Raw genomic sequence first — 24,333 nt, 5'->3', positions numbered from 1 at the left:
ACAACTTATTAATAAACAGTAACAATGTATATATACATATAATGTACTGTAACAGAAATGAAACAACTTATTAATAAACAGTAACAATGTATATATACATATAATGTACTGTAACAGAAATGAAACAACTTATTAATAAACAGTAACAATGTATATATACATATAATGTACTGTACCAGAAATGAAACAACTTATTAATAAACAGTAACAATGTATATATACATATAATGTAACTGTACCAGAAATGAAACAACTTATTAATAAACAGTAACAATGTATATATACATATAATGTGCTGTAACAGAAATGAAACAACTTATTAATAAACAGTAACAATGTATATATACATATAATGTAGTGTAACAGAAATGAAACAACTTATTAATAAACAGTAACAATGTATATATACATATAATGTAACTGTAACAGAAATGAAACAACTTATTAATAAACAGTAACAATGTATATATACATATAATAAAACTGTAACAGAAATGAAACAACTTATTAATAAACAGTAACAATGTATATATACATATAATGTAACTGTAACAGAAATGAAACAACTTATTAATAAACAGTAACAATGTATATATACATATAATGCTGTAACAGAAATGAAAACAACTTATTAATAAACAGTAACAATGTATATATACATATAATGTACTGTAACAGAAATGAAACAACTTATTAATAAACAGTAACAATGTATATATACATATAATGTACTGTAACAGAAATGAAACAACTTATTAATAAACAGTAACAATGTATATATACATATAATGTACTGTAACAGAAATGAAACAACTTATTAATAAACAGTAACAATGTATATATATACATATAATGTGCCGTAACAGAAATGAAACAACTTATTAATAAACAGTAACAATGTATATATACATATAATGTAGTGTAACAGAAATGAAAACAACTTATTAATAAACAGTAACAATGTATATATACATATAATAATGTACCGTAACAGAAATGAAACAACTTATTAATAAACAGTAACAATGTATATATACATATAATGTACTGTAACAGAAATGAAACAACTTATTAATAAACAGTAACAATGTATATATACATATAATGTACTGTAACAGAAATGAAACAACTTATTAATAAACAGTAACAATGTATATATACATATAATGTAACTGTAACAGAAATGAAACAACTTATTAATAAACAGTAACAATGTATATATACATATATAATGTGCTGTAACAGAAATGAAACAACTTATTAATAAACAGTAACAATGTATATATACATATAATGTATTGTAACAGAAATGAAACAACTTATTAATAAACAGTAACAATGTATATATACATATAATGTACTGTAACAGAAATGAAACAACTTATTAATAAACAGTAACAATGTATATATACATATAATGTAGTGTAACAGAAATGAAACAACTTATTAATAAACAGTAACAATGTATATATACATATAATGTACTGTAACAGAAATGAAACAACTTATTAATAAACAGTAACAATGTATATATACATATATGTATGCTTGTAACAGAAATGAAACAACTTATTAATAAACAGTAACAATGTATATATACATATAATTACGGTGTAACAGAAATGAAACAACTTATTAATAAACAGTAACAATGTATATATACATATAAAACAGTAACAGAAATGAAACAACTTATTAATAAACAGTAACAATGTATATATACATATAATGTGCCTGTAACAGAAATGAAACAACTTATTAATAAACAGTAACAATGTATATATACATATAATGTACTGTAACAGAAATGAAACAACTTATTAATAAACAGTAACAATGTATATATACATATAATGTACTGTAACAGAAATGAAACAACTTATTAATAAATAGTAACAATGTATATATACATATAATGTACTGTAACAGAAATGAAACAACTTATTAATAAACAGTAACAATGTATATATACATATAATAAAACTGTAACAGAAATGAAACAACTTATTAATAAACAGTAACAATGTATATATACATATAATGTACTGTAACAGAAATGAAACAACTTATTAATAAACAGTAACAATGTATATATACATATAATGTGTGCTGTAACAGAAATGAAACAACTTATTAATAAACAGTAACAATGTATATATACATATAATGTAATGCAATGTAACAGAAATGAAACAACTTATTAATAAACAGTAACAATGTATATATACATATAATGTAGTGTAACAGAAATGAAACAACTTATTAATAAACAGTAACAATGTATATATACATATAATGTAATGTAACAGAAATGAAACAACTTATTAATAAACAGTAACAATGTATATATACATATAATGTACTGTAACAGAAATGAAACAACTTATTAATAAACAGTAACAATGTATATATACATATAATGTACTGTAACAGAAATGAAACAACTTATTAATAAACAGTAACAATGTATATATACATATAATGTAACAATGTAACAGAAATGAAACAACTTATTAATAAACAGTAACAATGTATATATACATATAATGTACTGTAACAGAAATGAAACAACTTATTAATAAACAGTAACAATGTATATATACATATAATGTACTGTAACAGAAATGAAACAACTTATTAATAAACAGTAACAATGTATATATACATATAATGTACTGTAACAGAAATGAAACAACTTATTAATAAACAGTAACAATGTATATATATACATATAATGTGTACTGTAACAGAAATGAAACAACTTATTAATAAACAGTAACAATGTATATATACATATAATGTACTGTAACAGAAATGAAACAACTTATTAATAAACAGTAACAATGTATATATACATATAATGTACCTGTAACAGAAATGAAACAACTTATTAATAAACAGTAACAATGTATATATACATATAATGTACTGTAACAGAAATGAAACAACTTATTAATAAACAGTAACAATGTATATATACATATAATGTGCTGTAACAGAAATGAAACAACTTATTAATAAACAGTAACAATGTATATATACATATAATGTAACTGTAACAGAAATGAAACAACTTATTAATAAACAGTAACAATGTATATATACATATAATGTAGTGTAACAGAAATGAAACAACTTATTAATAAACAGTAACAATGTATATATACATATAATGTAGTGTAACAGAAATGAAACAACTTATTAATAAACAGTAACAATGTATATATACATATAATGTAATTGTAACAGAAATGAAACAACTTATTAATAAACAGTAACAATGTATATATACATATAATGTAATGTAACAGAAATGAAACAACTTATTAATAAACAGTAACAATGTGTAACAGAAATGAAACAACTTATTAATAAACAGTAACAATGTATATATACATATAATGTACCGTAACAGAAATGAAACAACTTATTAATAAACAGTAACAATGTATATATACATATAATGTACTGTAACAGAAATGAAACAACTTATTAATAAACAGTAACAATGTATATATACATATAATGTACTGTAACAGAAATGAAACAACTTATTAATAAACAGTAACAATGTATATATACATTTAATGTACTGTAACAGAAATGAAACAACTTATTAATAAATAGTAACAATGTATATATACATATAATGTACTGTAACAGAAATGAAACAACTTATTAATAAACAGTAACAATGTATATATACATATAATGTACTGTAACAGAAATGAAACAACTTATTAATAAACAGTAACAATGTATATATACATGTAATGTACTGTAACAGAAATGAAACAACTTATTAATAAACAGTAACAATGTATATATACATATAATGTACTGTAACAGAAATGAAACAACTTATTAATAAACAGTAACAATGTATATATACATATAATGTAGTGTAACAGAAATGAAACAACTTATTAATAAACAGTAACAATGTATATATACATATAATGTACTGTAACAGAAATGAAACAACTTATTAATAAACAGTAACAATGTATATATACATATAATGTACTGTAACAGAAATGAAACAACTTATTAATAAACAGTAACAATGTATATATACATATAATGTAGTGTAACAGAAATAAAACAACTTATTAATAAACAGTAACAATGTATATATACATATAATGTAAAAATGTAACAGAAATGAAACAACTTATTAATAAACAGTAACAATGTATATATACATATAATGTACCGTAACAGAAATGAAACAACTTATTAATAAAAAAGTAACAATGTATATATACATATAATGTAGTGTAACAGAAATGAAACAACTTATTAATAAACAGTAACAATGTATATATACATATAATGTATCGTAACAGAAATGAAACAACTTATTAATAAACAGTAACAATGTATATATACATATATAATGTGCCGTAACAGAAATGAAACAACTTATTAATAAACAGTAACAATGTATATATACATATAATGTACTGTAACAGAAATGAAACAACTTATTAATAAACAGTAACAATGTATATATACATATAATGTACTGTAACAGAAATGAAACAACTTATTAATAAACAGTAACAATGTATATATACATTTAATGTACTGTAACAGAAATGAAACAACTTATTAATAAATAGTAACAATGTTATATATACATATAATGTGCTGTAACAGAAATGAAACAACTTATTAATAAACAGTAACAATGTATATATACATATAATGTACCGTAACAGAAATGAAACAACTTATTAATAAACAGTAACAATGTATATATACATATAATGTGCTGTAACAGAAATGAAACAACTTATTAATAAACAGTAACAATGTATATATACATATAATGTAACTGTAACAGAAATGAAACAACTTATTAATAAACAGTAACAATGTATATATACATATAATGTAGTGTAACAGAAATGAAACAACTTATTAATAAACAGTAACAATGTATATATACATATAATGTACTGTAACAGAAATGAAACAACTTATTAATAAACAGTAACAATGTATATATACATATAATGTACTGTAACAGAAATGAAACAACTTATTAATAAACAGTAACAATGTATATATACATATAATGTAGGTGTACAGTGTAACAGAAAATGAAACAACTTATTAATAAACAGTAACAATGTATATATACATATAATGTAGTGTAACAGAAATGAAACAACTTATTAATAAACAGTAACAATGTATATATACATATAATGTAATTGTAACAGAAATGAAACAACTTATTAATAAACAGTAACAATGTATATATACATATAATGTACCGTAACAGAAATGAAACAACTTATTAATAAACAGTAACATTGTATATATACATATAATGTACTGTAACAGAAATGAAACAACTTATTAATAAACAGTAACAATGTATATATACATGTAATGTACTGTAACAGAAATGAAACAACTTATTAATAAACAGTAACAATGTATATATACATTTAATGTACTGTAACAGAAATGAAACAACTTATTAATAAACAGTAACAATGTATATATACATATAATGTACTGTAACAGAAATGAAACAACTTATTAATAAACAGTAACAATGAAACAACTTAGTATATATACATATAATGTACTGTAACAGAAATGAAACAACTTATTAATAAACAGTAACAATGTATATATACATATAATGTACCGTAACAGAAATGAAACAACTTATTAATAAACAGTAACAATGTATATATACATATAATGTACCGTAACAGAAATGAAACAACTTATTAATAAACAGTAACAATGTATATATACATATAATGTACCGTAACAGAAATGAAACAACTTATTAATAAACAGTAACAATGTATATATACATATAATGTACCGTAACAGAAATGAAACAACTTATTAATAAACAGTAACAATGTATATATACATATAATGTAAATCGTAACAGAAATGAAACAACTTATTAATAAACAGTAACAATGTATATATACATATAATGTAGTGTAACAGAAATGAAACAACTTATTAATAAACAGTAACAATGTATATATACATATAATGTACTGTAACAGAAATGAAACAACTTATTAATAAACAGTAACAATGTATATATACATATAATGTAAACTGTAACAGAAATGAAACAACTTATTAATAAACAGTAACAATGTATATATACATATAATGTACTGTAACAGAAATGAAACAACTTATTAATAAACAGTAACAATGTATATATACATATAATGTAGTGTAACAGAAATGAAACAACTTATTAATAAACAGTAACAATGTATATATACATATAATGTACCGTAACAGAAATGAAACAACTTATTAATAAATAGTAACAATGTATATATACATATAATGTACTGTAACAGAAATGAAACAACTTATTAATAAACAGTAACAATGTATATATACATATAATGTACTGTAACAGAAATGAAACAACTTATTAATAAACAGTAACAATGTATATATACATTTAATGTACTGTAACAGAAATGAAACAACTTATTAATAAATAGTAACAATGTTTATATACATATAATGTACTGTAACAGAAAAGAAACAACTTATTAATAAACAGTAACAAAGTATATATACATATAATGTACAGTAACAGAAATGAAACAACTTATTAATAAACAGTAACAATGTATATATACATATATAATGTGCCGTAACAGAAATGAAACAACTTATTAATAAACAGTAACAATGTATATATACATATAATGTAGTGTAACAGAAATGAAACAACTTATTAATAAACAGTAACAATGTATATATACATATAATGTACTGTACCAGAAATGAAACAACTTATTAATAAACAGTAACAATGTATATATACATATAATGTACTGTAACAGAAATGAAACAACTTATTAATAAACAGTAACAATGTATATATACATATAATGTACTGTACCAGAAATGAAACAACTTATTAATAAACAGTAACAATGTATATATACATATAATGTACCGTAACAGAAATGAAACAACTTATTAATAAACAGTAACAATGTATATATACATATAATGTACCGTAACAGAAATGAAACAACTTATTAATAAACAGTAACAATGTATATATACATATAATGTGCTGTAAACAGAAATGAAACAACTTATTAATAAACAGTAACAATGTATATATACATATAATGTACTGTAACAGAAATGAAACAACTTATTAATAAACAGTAACAATGTATATATACATATAATGTACCGTAACAGAAATGAAACAACTTATTAATAAACAGTAACAATGTATATATACATATAATGTACCGTAACAGAAATGAAACAACTTATTAATAAACAGTAACAATGTATATATACATATAATGTAGTGTAACAGAAATGAAACAACTTATTAATAAACAGTAACAATGTATATATACATATAATGTACTGTAACAGAAATGAAACAACTTATTAATAAATAGTAACAATGTATATATACATATAATGTACTGTAACAGAAATGAAACAACTTATTAATAAACAGTAACAATGTATATATACATTTAATGTACTGTAACAGAAATGAAACAACTTATTAATAAATAGTAACAATGTTTATATACATATAATGTACTGTAACAGAAATGAAACAACTTATTAATAAACAGTAACAAAGTATATATACATATAATGTACTGTAACAGAAATGAAACAACTTATTAATAAACAGTAACAATGTATATATACATATAATGTACCGTAACAGAAATGAAAGAACTTATTAATAAACAGTAATAATGTATATATACATATAATGTAGTGTAACAGAAATGAAACAACTTATTAATAAACAGTAACAATGTATATATACATATAATGTACCGTAACAGAAATGAAACAACTTATTAATAAACAGTAACAATGTATATATACATATAATGTACCGTAACAGAAATGAAACAACTTATTAATAAATAGTAACAATGTATATATACATATAATGTACTGTAACAGAAATGAAACAACTTATTAATAAACAGTAACAATGTATATATACATGTAATGTACTGTAACAGAAATGAAACAACTTATTAATAAACAGTAACAATGTATATATACATTTAATGTACTGTAACAGAAATGAAACAACTTATTAATAAATAGTAACAATGTTTATATACATATAATGTACTGTAACAGAAATGAAACAACTTATTAATAAACAGTAACAATGTATATATACATATAATGTACCATAACAGAAATGAAACAACTTATTAATAAACAGTAACAATGTATATATACATATAATGTAGTGTAACAGAAATAAAACAACTTATTAATAAACAGTAACAATGTATATATACATATAATGTAGTGTAACAGAAATAAAACAACTTATTAATAAACAGTAACAATGTATATATACATATAATGTACTGTACCAGAAATGAAACAACTTATTAATAAACAGTAACAATGTATATATACATATAATGTACTGTAACAGAAATGAAACAACTTATTAATAATCAGTAACAATGTATATATACATATAATGTACTGTACCAGAAATGAAACAACTTATTAATAAACAGTAACAATGTATATATACATATAATGTAGTGTAACAGAAATGAAACAACTTATTAATAAACAGTAACAATGTATATATACATATAATGTACCGTAACAGAAATGAAACAACTTATTAATAAATAGTAACAATGTTTATATAGATTTAATGTACTGTAACAGAAATGAAACAACTTATTAATAAACAGTAACAAAGTATATATACATATAATGTACTGTAACAGAAATGAAACAACTTATTAATAAACAGTAACAAAGTATATATACATATAATGTACTGTAACAGAAATGAAACAACTTATTAATAAACAGTAACAAAGTATATATACATATAATGTACCGTAACAGAAATGAAACAACTTATTAATAAACAGTAACAATGTATATATACATATAATGTAGTGTAAGAGAAATGAAACAACTTATTAATAAACAGTAACAATGTATATATACATATAATGTACTGTACCAGAAATGAAACAACTTATTAATAAACAGTAACAATGTATATATACATATAATGTAGTGTACCAGAAATGAAACAACTTATTAATAAACAGTAACAATGTATATATACATATAATGTACCGTAACAGAAATGAAACAACTTATTAATAAACAGTAACAATGTATATATACATATAATGTACCGTAACAGAAATGAAACAACTTATTAATAAATAGTAACAATGTATATATACATATAATGTACTGTAACAGAAATGAAACAACTTATTAATAAACAGTAACAATGTATATATACATGTAATGTACTGTAACAGAAATGAAACAACTTATTAATAAACAGTAACAATGTATATATACATTTAATGTACTGTAACAGAAATGAAACAACTTATTAATAAATAGTAACAATGTTTATATACATATAATGTACTGTAACAGAAATGAAACAACTTATTAATAAACAGTAACAAAGTATATATACATATAATAAAATCGTAACAGAAATGAAACAACTTATTAATAAACAGTAACAAAGTATATATACATATAATGTACCGTAACAGAAATGAAACAACTTATTAATAAACAGTAACAATGTATATATACATATAATGTACCGTAACAGAAATGAAACAACTTATTAATAAACAGTAACAATGTATATATACATATAATGTAGTGTAACAGAAATGAAACAACTTATTAATAAACAGTAACAATGTATATATACATATAATGTACTGTACCAGAAATGAAACAACTTATTAATAAACAGTAACAATGTATATATACATATAATGTACTGTAACAGAAATGAAACAACTTATTAATAAACAGTAACAATGTATATATACATATAATGCAGTGTACCAGAAATGAAACAACTTATTAATAAACAGTAACAATGTACATATACATATAATGTAGTGTAACAGAAATGAAACAACTTATTAATAAACAGTAACAATGTATATATACATATAATGTACCGTAACAGAAATGAAACAACTTATTAATAAACAGTAACAATGTATATATACATATAATGTACCGTAACAGAAATGAAACAACTTATTAATAAACAGTAACATTGTATATATACATATAATGTACTGTAACAGAAATGAAACAACTTATTAATAAACAGTAACAATGTATATGTACATGTAATGTACTGTAACAGAAATGAAACAACTTATTAATAAATAGTAACAATGTATATATACATTTAATGTACTGTAACAGAAATGAAACAACTTATTAATAAATAGTAACAATGTTTATATACATATAATGTACTGTAACAGAAATGAAACTACTTATTAATAAACAGTAACAAAGTATATATACATATAATGTACTGTAACAGAAATGAAACAACTTATTAATAAACAGTAACAATGTATATATACATATAATGTACCGTAACAGAAATGAAACAACTTATTAATAAACAGTAACAATGTATATATACATATAATGTACCGTAACAGAAATGAAACAACTTATTAATAAACAGTAACAATGTATATATACATATAATGTAGTGTAACAGAAATGAAACAACTTATTAATAAACAGTAACAATGTATATATACATATAATGTACTGTACCAGAAATGAAACAACTTATTAATAAACAGTAACAATGTATATATACATATAATGTACTGTAACAGAAATGAAACAACTTATTAATAAACAGTAACAATGTATATATACATATAATGTACTGTACCAGAAATGAAACAACTTATTAATAAACAGTAACAATGTATATATACATATAATGTAGTGTAACAGAAATGAAACAACTTATTAATAAACAGTAACAATGTATATATACATATAATAAAATCAGTAACAGAAATTAAACAACTTATTAATAAACAGTAACAATGTATATATACATATAATGTACTGTAACAGAAATGAAACAACTTATTAATAAACAGTAACAAAGTATATATACATATAATGTACTGTAACAGAAATGAAACAACTTATTAATAAACAGTAACAATGTATATATACATATAATGTACCGTAACAGAAATGAAACAACTTATTAATAAACAGTAACAATGTATATATACATATAATGTAGTGTAACAGAAATGAAACAACTTATTAATAAACAGTAACAATGTATATATACATATAATGTACCGTAACAGAAATGAAACAACTTATTAATAAACAGTAACAATGTATATATACATATAATGTAATCGTAACAGAAATGAAACAACTTATTAATAAACAGTAACAATGTATATATACATATAATGTACCGTAACAGAAATGAAACAACTTATTAATAAACAGTAACAATGTATATATACATATAATGTAGTGTAACAGAAATGAAACAACTTATTAATAAACAGTAACAATGTATATATACATGTAATGTAGTGTAACAGAAATGAAACAACTTATTAATAAACAGTAATAATGTATATATATATATATATACACACACACACACACACACACACACAATGTACTGTAACTGAAATGAAACGACTTATTTATAAACAGATAATTATAATATATATACACACACATATAATGTACTGTAACTGAAATGTGACTATTTTACACAATACTGGCCCACCACAATACAGCTAAGATAGGTCACTTTGATATCATTGGATACAGTAATATGAATGCACATGCACTGCATCATTCAACTTCTCTCAATAAAATAATAAATGTTTATATATATATCATATGTCATAAGCTATTCAGGCTAAACCTTTGTAGTTTCTAGAAGGAAAAACAAAAGAGTAATTTATATGTATCTTCTATTTTTTGTGATGATAACTACGTCGGTCGAATTGACCAAACCCACAGAGATACTATAGTGAAAATAAAAGATAATATATTAAGGTTTTCATTTTGAAAAATGTTGGATAATTATCTGGATGTTATAAAGAGTCACATGAAATATGAAAATTTTCTAATGCATAGAAGTATGTTAAATCTTAAAGTGACTTTGAATGTTGGATAGTCAACATTTAAAATGAAAAATCCATGAGAAATTATTACAAAATCCGATATTTTGTGTACAACAACCTTGTAATGTCTACTGAAAATCTACAAACTTTCATGAAGATGTGTTCACCATGTTAAATTATAAAGTAAAAACTACAACAAGCACAAAATGATCAAGACGTTGGACCCTGTGACCAACTTCATAAATGAATAATTTAAAGGGTAAACAAATAATTCATCATAAGTTGCTCTGTTAGTTATTCATATATATGTCATTTTAATGAAAATAATTCAGTTTTTTTTTCAAATTTAACTATCTAAATGCGTAAGAGGAACTTACTTACTATAACTTTTTATATTGTTCACAAACTATTGACCCAGATTACAAAAATTTTAATCTTTAAAGAAATATTTTGCTTAACAACAACAAGTAGCCTCCTACTGTTTACCTGATTGGCTATCCTCAGCCGACTAACTGTTCTTCTGTAGTAGCTAAAGTCATTTTGTATTGCTGGGTTAGTCATCTGGAATAGATATAAAACAAGAAGAAATATCATGTACAATTTAACATAAAGTGTCGTAAAAAATAACATAATAATCCTTACAAAGAAACTCATATCAAATATTTCTTAACTACAGAGTCGTACATACTGTGTCAATCCAGACATATATTAACTATAGTCAAATCCAACACATCACAACACAGTCATACACACTGTTAATTCAAAGACATATATTAACCACAGAGTCATATCCAACAGTCTTAACTACAGTAATATACATTGTTAATCCAAAGACATATATTAACTACAGAGTCATATCCAACACATAACTACAGCCATACACACTGTGTCAATCCAAAGACATATATTAACTACAGTCACATTCATCACATCACAACACAGTCATACACACTGTTAATTCAAAGACATATATTAACCACAGAGTCATATCCAACAGTCTTAACTACAGTAATATACATTGTTAATCCAAAGACATATATTAACTACAGAGTCATATCCAACACATAACTACAGTCATACACACTTTATATGTAAAAACGACTCGTTTGGGTCGAGAAAATATTTTACACAGGAGAGCGAACAACGTTTCGACCTTCTTCGGTCATCGTGAACGAAGAAGGTTGAAACGTTGTTCGCTCTTTTATGTAAAATATTTTCTCAACCCAAACGAGCCGTTTTTACATATAAATTTCTCCACAAGTGGGTTTCTCGACATCACTGAGTCATACACACTGTTAATCCAAAGACATATATTAACTACAGAGTCATATCCAACACATAACTACAGTCATACACACTATGTCAATCCAAAGACATATTAACTATAGTCATATCCAACACATCATAACTACAGTACACTGTACCAATCCAAAGAAATATTAACTACAAAGTCATATCCAACAGTCTTAACTACAGTCATACATACTGTGTCAATCCAAAGACATATATTAACTACAGTCAAATCCAGCACATCACTACTATAGAGTCATACAAACTGTGTCAATACAAAGACATATACAGTTATGACAGAAAGTGTTCGTGCCGCTGAGTTGTGAGTAGGGTTTTCCTCATAACATAAAAAGTATCATGATTAGGGTAATGAAAGTATAGTATATTATACATATTATAATAACACACATCTACATAAATTTTTATGTAAATTAAACGAAAAATAAACTGTTTATAAACAAATAACCAAACATAGGAGGGGCAGAAAGTGTTCGTGCATCTACTTTAATGGTCAGTTGTGTAGCCTTTCAGGCGAGTTACTTGGCGCAATCTCTCCTCATTGCCCTCTATGATTATTTGACAGTACTCGACTGGTATTTTCTTCCATTCTTCTTTACAGAAGGCCTCCAACTCTTGCAAGTTTTTCGGATGACGCTGATGAACCCTGGTGTTCAACTCATGCCAAACGTTTTCAATTGGGTTGAGATTGGGTGACTGCGATGGAAACTCCAGAATGCTTATATGGTTACTCTGCAACCAGGATTGCACATATTTCGATGTGTGCTTAGGGTCATTGTCGTGCTGGAAGATCCAACATACTCTTCTTTTTTCATGATTTCATTCACGTGGTGAAGACTGCCTACATCAGAAGAGCTGAAGGAACCCCATAGCATGATCGAGCCACCTCCGTGTTTAACTGTAGGGACAGTGTTCTTTGGAAGATTTCATTCCCCTTTCTTACAGAAAATATTCCAAACATCATTGTGGCTGAAGAGCTAGATCCAAAGAATACTCTTCCAATAGGTAAAGGGTTTATGTACATGCTTTCTTGCATACCTCAATCGTGCTTCTAAATGAACAGGCTTTAAATATGGAGTTCTACAGGGAAGACATGCTTTGAACCCAGAAAAGCGTAACATGTTCATAACTGTAGAGGTGCTTATTTCAACCCCAGTTTCCCTTACCAGTTTCTGTATGTCATTACGTGTTAAACGAGGGTTCCTGCTAACTTCTCTGAGAACCTTCCTCTTCGTTCTCTCTGGAATTTTGGTGGAGTGTCCTGAAAGAGGGAGGTTAGCAGTTGATCCTGTAAGCTTAAACTTGGCAATAGTGCTTTGAACAGTAGATTTCGGCACATTAAGTTGTGTAGCAATACCGGAAAGAGACACACGAGACTTGTATTTTACAATAATTCAGTTTTTTTAAATCACTGGACAGTTGTTTCCTGTTTGCCACAATGACCAAGCAGATAATGACGGAGATGGCGCTAAATTAACAGAAGTACATTTTTTGCTGGCTAAATTCCAATAATTATGACACAGTGTGACATATATAAACTATTGCTAACAATGGTTAGTGAACTGATTTTAAATCTATCACACTGGTACACACAGTGTGACATGTATAAACTATTACTAACAATGGTTAGTGAACTGATTTTAAATCTATCACACTGGTACACACAGTGTGACATCTTTACTTTTAAAACTACATCCTTTTAATATCTACATAAAAAATTCTACTTACTTTTAAATCATCAAATTCTAACACAAAGTCCAAGATTTCAGCAAACTGTTTTACTAAAGCTTGTTGAGTCTCTAAGTGTTGCATTGGAGTCATTGGACCAGAACACAAATCCCACAGTATATGAGGAACTACTTGTTCTACAATATAAGACAATGTTGTTAAATAGGCTTAACGCTTGTAATCTGCAGTTTGTTCAACCTAAAAAATTAAGTTCTCTTAATTATAAATTTTAGTTTTAAAACTAAAACTGTTGGTCAGTTAGTTCAATTGCATAAAAATCTACTTTATTCCAACAAACTTCACAATGTACATAAGTTCTTAAATAAAGTTTGTAATCAGACTATAGTTAACCCACTTATGACCATTTATCAGTTTATCCTAATTACTGTTATCAACAGCAACTAACCAGGTAGTTTTTATTTACCAATTCCTTGGTGACTGTATGATTCACCATCACCAAGACAATGACAACAACTGTAATTATTAAATGAATCCTGTGAAAACATTGTTCTACTGGTGACCCAACTTAGTTGAAGTGCATAGAAGCATTATTTCTAAAACTATCGTACACAAGTCGAGTCTCTTATATAAAAAAGAAGTGTTTACAGCTGAGCTCAGATCAAGAGGACAAAGGCTGTAAAGTGTAACACATAACAAAGCAGTAGCAAGTTAAGATGTAGGAAATGTTTAAACTGACAAAAACCTAAAAGCAACTAGGTTAATAATGCAATCACGTATAACACCTATCTTTATATATCCTGTCTAATGATATGTTTATGTATAACACATAGCCTTACATATCCTGAGCTGAGATGAGATTATATGCCTTACTTAACACTGGTCATTTTAGTGGAAATAATTTGTGTACAATTTTTTACACTTTGTTAAAGTAAAGAAAACAACATATCTACACAATTTGTTTCAGACAACACACCTACGTACTTCCTTCAGACAATATACCTATCTACTTGTTTAAGACAGCACGCCTACATACTTGTTTAAGACAACACGCCTACATACTTGTTTAAGACAACACGCCTACATACTTGTTTAAGACAGCATGCCTACATACTTGTTTAAGACAACACGCCTACATACTTGTTTAAGACAGCACGCCTACATACTTGTTTAAGACAGCACGCCTACATACTTGTTTAAGACAGCACGCCTACATACTTGTTTAAGACAACACGCCTACATTCTTGTTTAAGACAGCACGCCTACATACTTGTTTAAGACAGCACACCTACATACTTGTTTAAGACAACACGCCTACATACTTGTTTAAGACAACACGCCTACATTCTTGTTCAAGACAGCACGCCTACATACTTGTTTAAGACAGCACACCTACATACTTGTTTAAGACAACACGCCTACATACTTGTTTAAGACAACACGCCTACATACTTGTTTAAGACAACACGCCTACATACTTGTTTAAGACAACACGCCTACATTCTTGTTTAAGACAGCATGCCTACATACTTGTTTAAGACAACACGCCTACATACTTGTTTAAGACAACACACCTACATTCTTGTTTAAGACAACACGCCTACATTCTTGTTTAAGACAGCACGCCTACATACTTGTTTAAGACAGCACACCTACATACTTGTTTAAGACAACACGCCTACATACTTGTTTAAGACAACACGCCTACATTCTTGTTCAAGACAGCACGCCTACATACTTGTTCAAGACAGCACACCTACATACTTGTTTAAGACAACACGCCTACATACTTGTTTAAGACAACACGCCTACATACTTGTTTAAGACAACAACGCCTACATTCTTGTTTAAGACAGCACGTTTACATACTTGTTTAAGACAGCAGCCTACATACTTGTTTAAGACAACACGCCTACATACTTGTTTAAGACAACACGCCTACATTCTTGTTTAAGACAACACGCCTACATACTTGTTTAAGACAACACGCCTACATACTTGTTTAAGACAACACGCTCTACATACTTGTTTAAGACAACACGCTCTACATACCTCTTGTTTTAAGACAACACTACATACATGCTTGTTTAAGACAACACAGCCTACATGCTTGTTTAAGGACAACACGCCTACGTTCTTGTTTAAGACAGCATGCCTACATACTTTGTTTAAGACAACACTCTACATTCTTGTTTTAAGACAGCACGCACTACATACTTGTTTAAGACAGCACGCCTACATACTTGTTTTAAGACAACACGCCTACATACTTGTTTAAGACAACACGCCTACATTCTTGTTTAAGACAACACGCCTACATACTTGTTTAAGACAACACGCCTACATACTTGTTTAAGACAACACGCCTACATACTTGTTTAAGACAACACGCCTACATACTTGTTTAAGACAACACGCCTACATTCTTGTTTAAGACAGCATGCCTACATACTTGTTTAAGACAACACGCCTACATACTTGTTTAAGACAACACACCTACATTCTTGTTTAAGACAACACACCTACATTCTTGTTTAAGACAACACACCTACATACTTGTTTAAGGTTCTTTAACACAAACTGTCTACACAAATTTTTGTCAACTTGTTAATTTAACTAATTTATCAGAAATCATTTATGTTAAACAGTTTCTCTACCTAAGTGAGTCAAACAAAAACTACCATCTAAGATTTAACATAAAATGCTATAAGTGCATATCCAACAACAACAAAACAAAAAAGAGCAAATGTTTCTTTTAAAGAATTTACAAAGTCTGTGATAATTACCTAATTTCTTGGAGAATTCGTAGAATTCTCTAAGCTTGGTGACCAGAGGTATAACAGCTTCCCAAGCTGCACTCTGGGATTGCTTATTCTGCGGGTTCCCTATTGCCTGTTGAAAAATTAAAAGAAAGCCTATGTTTGATAGAAGGTTCTTTGTGTAACATGAATGCTGCCCAACAATAAGTCCAATTTATTCAAGAATTGTATACAAGTAATAACACACTACAAGAAAAGCTACACTGTATTACTTTATAAGAAACTTCCAAATTGTTAACAGTCATCTGTAATCACAGATATTTAAACATACTCGCACTGTATCAAAGAAGGCCACCTACTGAGACCAGAACTAAAAATTAACCTTTTAAAGGTAAGACAAAACATCAAATTTATTTCAATAGGAGTTGCAGTTGATTAAAGTTTTCAAACCAACTCTGCCTAAAGTTACAATAAACAACACTGTTTTATGTTTTTGGTACCTCAACATATACAATATTATCAGCCATAAAACCAACAATGTTTTATGAAGTTAGGACAGCATAAGTTAGTCCTAACTCTATACATTATGCTACCAATGTATAGCAATATCAATGATAAAAGTATAATAATAAAACATTCTAAAATAATAAAACCAGATATACTAAACTTATTAACAACAGTAACACTAAAGAAAGAATACAGTTTATATCACTTATGGAGCATAGAAAAATGAAATTTTCACTTCAAGTATTATTGAAGGTTTAACATTTACTGAACAAAACAGATAGAACTGTGTATAAGTAAATTATCCCTAAAAACAAACTGTGATCAATGTAAGTGGATCCAACAGTGAACAAATCCCTGTTAGGTGGTGAATCAAGTGTAGGAGAGTACCATAGTACAGCCAAAAAGTAATTTTTATGAGGATATGAAATAAGAAACTGAATGAGTGCTTGAATTATACAGTAAATAATTAAATATTGGTACTAAAATTACAAGATAATAGTGTGAAATGTAATATAAGAAAAACCAGTTTATTAGATAAATTATGAGATGTGTATAACACAGCTAATCTGAGTAACTATCTCCTGTCATTTAAAGTGTATAGAGCAGAAAATAGGAAGTGACAGATAAAGGTATGTATCAAGTTTTATTATAATAATATACTCTCTTTAAAAAAGAAATCTGATTTAATGTTGCAAGTATTCCAAGTAAAATTATTTTAATGTTATTTATAAAAGGAAAAAGTTTTTTCTATATTAAAGACTTCATATTTCTGTCCACAAGTGAGATAACACGACACACAACAACTCACCACTTTGATTTCATTTCCTGCTCCTTTGTAAACCCTGAGGTCAGCTAAAATCTGTCTTGAATGCTTTAGAGCTTCTTGTACAATACTATAGGTTGTCATTTCAGACTGTGAAGGTTTTGCATCTGCAGCATTCAAAATATTATTAAACTTTGAGATATCTTAGACTACACACAGACAGTACTTGTGTAGTAACTAATGCTTTATTGTACTTTCAAAAAATGCATCTTAACATATACAACAGTTTTTATTCAACTTTACTGTTGGATCAAACCATAATTTTTAAGCTCTTTCATTTATTAACTTGCAAAGAGTGGAGATCCACCAACTGACAACCTTAATACAAACAGACAAGACACTTGAAGGAAAACAATACACTACTACTATGGAATAAATGAATGAAAACATACTTTACATGAAACCAAAATCTGTCACGATATTCTACTATGGAATAAATGAATGAAAACATACTTCACATGAAACCAAAATCTGTCATGTTATTCCACAAGTTATTTGTCGTCAACTTTGTGCATGGAAGACAAGAATGGCCGTTGATTACAGGTGAACGACTCACTTTGTTTTATTGCTATGATAGTTTTATACTGATAAAGAAATATGTTTATTACAAACTATCTACTGAAATTGTTTTCTTCAACTGTAAAAACAGAGGTCATTCTATTTTCATTAATTTATTACTTACACCCCAGGAATGTGTCACAAGAGTTAAATAAATAAAAAAGGACGTGGAATTTTAAACTGATAAACTACCGATACATTTTGAACTAATAACTTGTAAAGAGAGAGGGAGAACAAAGGATTGCTACAATTTCTGTGACAATAAATGGTTTTTGATTATTTAAGTGCTGCATATCTAATGTTTGGAACACTGAAGTGTGAAGCAGTTGAAAAGAACTTGTAGCAGGTACTAGTTAGAATAATAGTTGAAGCTGTAAGTCAATGATTTGTAATTTAAAGAAAAATGTCTTCAGCCAGACAGTGTCAAAACTCAACAAAAGTAACCACTGCTGAAGACACAGGTATAAGAACCTATAATAAAACATTTAATGAAACCTCTCCTATATGTGGTAAATAACCATTCTGAAATCCATGTAGTTAAATGTATCCAAAAGATACAAATTAGTCACTAGAAATATTAAATATTTGCTATAATACAGGTAAGGAACAACATATACAGATGACAAAGTGTCTTATAACAATTATGTAATAACTGGTCTATCTGAATAAAACAGAAACTATACAGGGTGAGCCAAAAGTAGGTGGACAGCATTTGGAATAGGTTTATGTATCTGTTATATTAATGCAATTGTATATTATAACTATGTTGCAACTATATTATTTGTGTTATATAATTACAATTTTATAATTACATTTGTTTTAATTTAATCTGTTTTCTTTTTTTTTTAGATTGTTAATAGAACCCATAATGTCAAATACTTTAAATACAGATAAAAGAATATGGGTGTTAAAAGAGTATTGGAAATCTCAAAATACTGAAACTGTAAGGAGAAAGTGGGTTGAAACATTTGATACTCCAGCTCCAAAAAGACAAACCATTTACCGTATCCGTGACAAATTCGACGCCACTGGCTCAATCCTTAATGCTGCTAAAACTGGTCAACCCAAAACAGTCTGTACAGAGAATAATAAGCAACGTGTTGCCAATGCATTTGTTCAAAGTCCAAACAAATCCACCAGAAGAGCTTCTATGGAATTGAACATACCACAAACATCTATTAGGCGAATTATAACGCAAATTGGGTTGAAACCCTATCGACCACAACTAATTCATGGCTTATTGAGGATGATCCAGACAGGCGACTGCAATTTAGTGAAATTATGCTGAACAAGATTTAAGAAAACCCAGGAATTTTAGATAACATTGTGTGGAGTGATGAAGCTTCTTTTAAATTATCCGGTCATGTCAATAGACATAATTGTGTTTTCTGGTATAGTGAGAACATGCATTTAACATTAGAACAACAGCTAAATCAGCCTGGTGTCAATGTTTGGGGTGGTATTTCAAGTTTTGGTGTTTATGGACCATTTTTTTTGGACGGAACAATTACAGGAGATAAGTATCTCGAAATTCTAAGGAATCAAGTTGTTCCCCAGTTACAGCAACAACCTAATTTACATTACTTTTATTTTCAACAAGATGGGGCCCCTCCACATTATTCCAAAGGAGTTCGTGAGTATCTTGATGAAACATTTCCATTGAAATGGATTGGTCGAAGAGGTCCAATCGACAGCACGCTCACCGGACTTGACCCTATGGATTTTTTTCTTTTGGGAGTACTCAAGGAAAAAGTTTATAGTCAAAACCAAGAAGTGTCGGTGATTTAAAAATTACATAAGAGATGCATTTCAAGAAATTAATGCCCAGAGTGACTTGTGCAAAAATGGTTGTCGAAGCGTAAGAGGTAGACTTCAAAGCTGTGTAAATCAAGAAGGAAAACAATTTGAGCATTTGCGTTAATAAATAACATTTTATTTTCATTAATATAATTGTCTTATTACATATAGTTGTACGTATACGTGATCTCTAAATAAATGTTTTTTTACTGTCCACCTACTTTTGGCTCACCCTGTATAATATGCACCAAGTGTATATAACTACTATCTATTTCAAGTCTACACCCACAGCATGTCACTTTTCATTAAAAGACCAACTCTGTACACTATAAACATTCACCACACTTAATGGTCCAGCAGTATACAAGTACCTCTTTCTTACATAATAGTAATTACCATTACTTACTTTCAAAATCCACAAAGACATCATATTTTGGTGTTTCATCCCTGTACAATAACTTAAGTAGATTTCCCATTTCCACTTCTTCTCAATTGCATATATTATCTAAAAGTGATTCAAGAAATTTAAATAGAGTTAAGCAGATCACGGATTGACTTAACAAAATTTTTAACATGTCTGTAAAAAGATTTGGTAATCATTTTTATTAAAATGTTTTATTGTGTATTGAATATTATAGACAATAACAACATCAATTATTTATTCTGCTATAATATACCACCAAGTTAATTTATGTAATATATTCATTCAACAACAGTCAATTATTTATTCTGCTGTAATCTACTACCAAGTTATGTCCCTCACATCATATAATGTAATATATTTAAAAAGAATATCACTTTCAAATAATGGTAGCAACATAAAGCTAATGAATAATTTTTTCAAAAAACAACACTGTATTAAGAATTGATGTATGAAATTGGATATAAACAACACTGTATTAAGAATTGATGTTGTATGAAATTGGATATAAACAACACTGTATTAAGAATTGATGTTGTATGAAATTGGATATAAACAACACTGTATTAAGAATTGATGTTGTGTGAAATTGGATATAAACAACACTGTATTAAGAATTGATGTTGTATGAAATTGGATATAAACAACACTGTATTAAGAATTGATGTTGTATGAAATTGGATATAAACAACACTGTATTAAGAATTGATGTTGTATGAAATTGGATATAAACAACACTGTATTAAGAAGTGATGTTGTGTGAAATTGGATATAAACAACACTGTATTAAGAAGTGATGTTGTGTGAAATTGGATATAAACAATACTGTATTAACTAGTGATGTTGTGTGAAATTGGATATAAACAACATTGTATTAAGAAGTGATGTTGTGTGAAATTGGATATAAACAACACTATTAAGAAGTGATGTTGTGTAAAATTGGATACAAACAACATTGCATTAAGAAGTAATGTGTAAAATTGGATACAAACAACATTGTATTAAGAAGTGATGTTGTGTGAAATTGGATATAAACAACACCGTATTAACTAGTGATGTCGTGTGAAATTGGATATAAACAACACTGTATTAAGAAGTGATGTTCTGTGTAAAATAGGATATAAACAACTGTTTAGTAACTACTGATGTTCTGTTTAATACAGACAATAGCTTATTAACGAGTGTTGTTCCATGTATAATTGGATACAAACAATATTGTATGAACAAGTGATGTTCTGTATAACACTGGATATAAACAATATTGTATAAACCAGTGATGTTCTGTGTAAAGTTGGATATTTACAACACTGTATTAACAAGTTGTAACACTGGATACAAACAACATTGTATTAACTAATGTTCTTTGTAAAACTGGATACAAGCAACATTGCATTAACAAGTGACGTTGTGTAAAATTGAATTCAAACAACACTGTATTAACTAGTGATGTCGCATGTACAATTGGATATAAACAACACTGTATTAACTAGTGATGTCATGTACAATTGGATATAAACAACACTGTATTAACTAGTGATGTCGTGTACAGTTGGATATAAACAACAGTTTATTAACAAGTGATGTTTTGTGTAAAATTGGATATAAGGCATAATTTATAAACAAGCAATGTTCTGTGTGAAATTGGATATGAACCATATTTGATTAACTAGTGATGTTCTGAGTAAACTAGGATATAAATAACAGTTTATTAACTGGTAATGTTCTATGTAAAATTTGATATAAATGATATTGTATTAACTAGTGATATTTTTGTGTACAATTTGATATAAACAATATTGTATTAACTAGTGATGTTCTGTGTAAAATTTGATATAAACGATATTGTATTAACTAGTGATGTTCTGTGTAAAATTTGATATAAACGATATTGTATTAACTAGTGATATTCTGTGTAAAATTTGATATAAACGATATTGTATTAACTAGTGATGTTCTGTGTAAAATTTGATATAAACGATATTGTATTAACTAGTGATATTTTTGTGTACAATTTGATATAAACGATATTGTATTAACATGTGATGTTTTTGTGGGAAATCTTTGTGAGTTAAATTTTTTGTGTGTGTACAGCTCTGGTTCAATTTTATGAGCAAGAATTGTACTTCTTGTTATAAGAAGTAAAGAAATAAGATTGTCACAAATGCTGTACACATGTACTGTTTCAGTCCTATCAGAACATGAAGGATATCAGGATGCAGAGATGGGCGAGGAGAGCATAAAACTACATCTGCCTTCTCTGAAATATAAGGCTTAGTTCATATGTTTCAAATTATAAAGAATGTGAATTATCTCTTTAAAGATTGTATGAGAGTTGGAATTAAAAAATTGGAGATAATATATGTAAGCTTTCGAAATATAATCTTGGTCTTCTACGTAAAACTAGGACAGTAGAATAGTTTGCCTATTGATGCGGACTAACTCTTGACAGATACTCGAGTCAAACAACAGAAGATTGTTCAGTAG

General features: G+C 27.0%; 1 pseudogene across 1 annotated transcript in view; it reads right to left on the bottom strand.

The window, feature by feature from the left end:
- Window positions 1-24,333, bottom strand: part of LOC143241768 (CYFIP-related Rac1 interactor B-like) — a 43,070-nt pseudogene that overhangs the window by 16,839 nt on the left and 1,898 nt on the right. The window contains exons 2-6 of the transcript XR_013022269.1: window positions 21,835-21,933; window positions 19,059-19,180; window positions 17,771-17,876; window positions 15,027-15,163; window positions 12,477-12,551 (exon numbers count right to left, since the gene is read on the bottom strand). The product of XR_013022269.1 is annotated as a CYFIP-related Rac1 interactor B-like (transcript). The remainder of the gene's footprint in view (window positions 1-12,476; window positions 12,552-15,026; window positions 15,164-17,770; window positions 17,877-19,058; window positions 19,181-21,834; window positions 21,934-24,333) is intronic.

The sequence above is a fragment of the Tachypleus tridentatus genome, unplaced genomic scaffold, assembly GCF_004210375.1.
Source record: "Tachypleus tridentatus isolate NWPU-2018 unplaced genomic scaffold, ASM421037v1 Hic_cluster_1, whole genome shotgun sequence".
In the NCBI taxonomy this organism is placed as follows: Eukaryota; Metazoa; Arthropoda; class Merostomata; order Xiphosura; family Limulidae; genus Tachypleus; species Tachypleus tridentatus.
The sequence above is the reverse complement of the archived record's forward strand: the minus strand, read 5'-3'. Positions and strand labels throughout refer to the sequence as shown.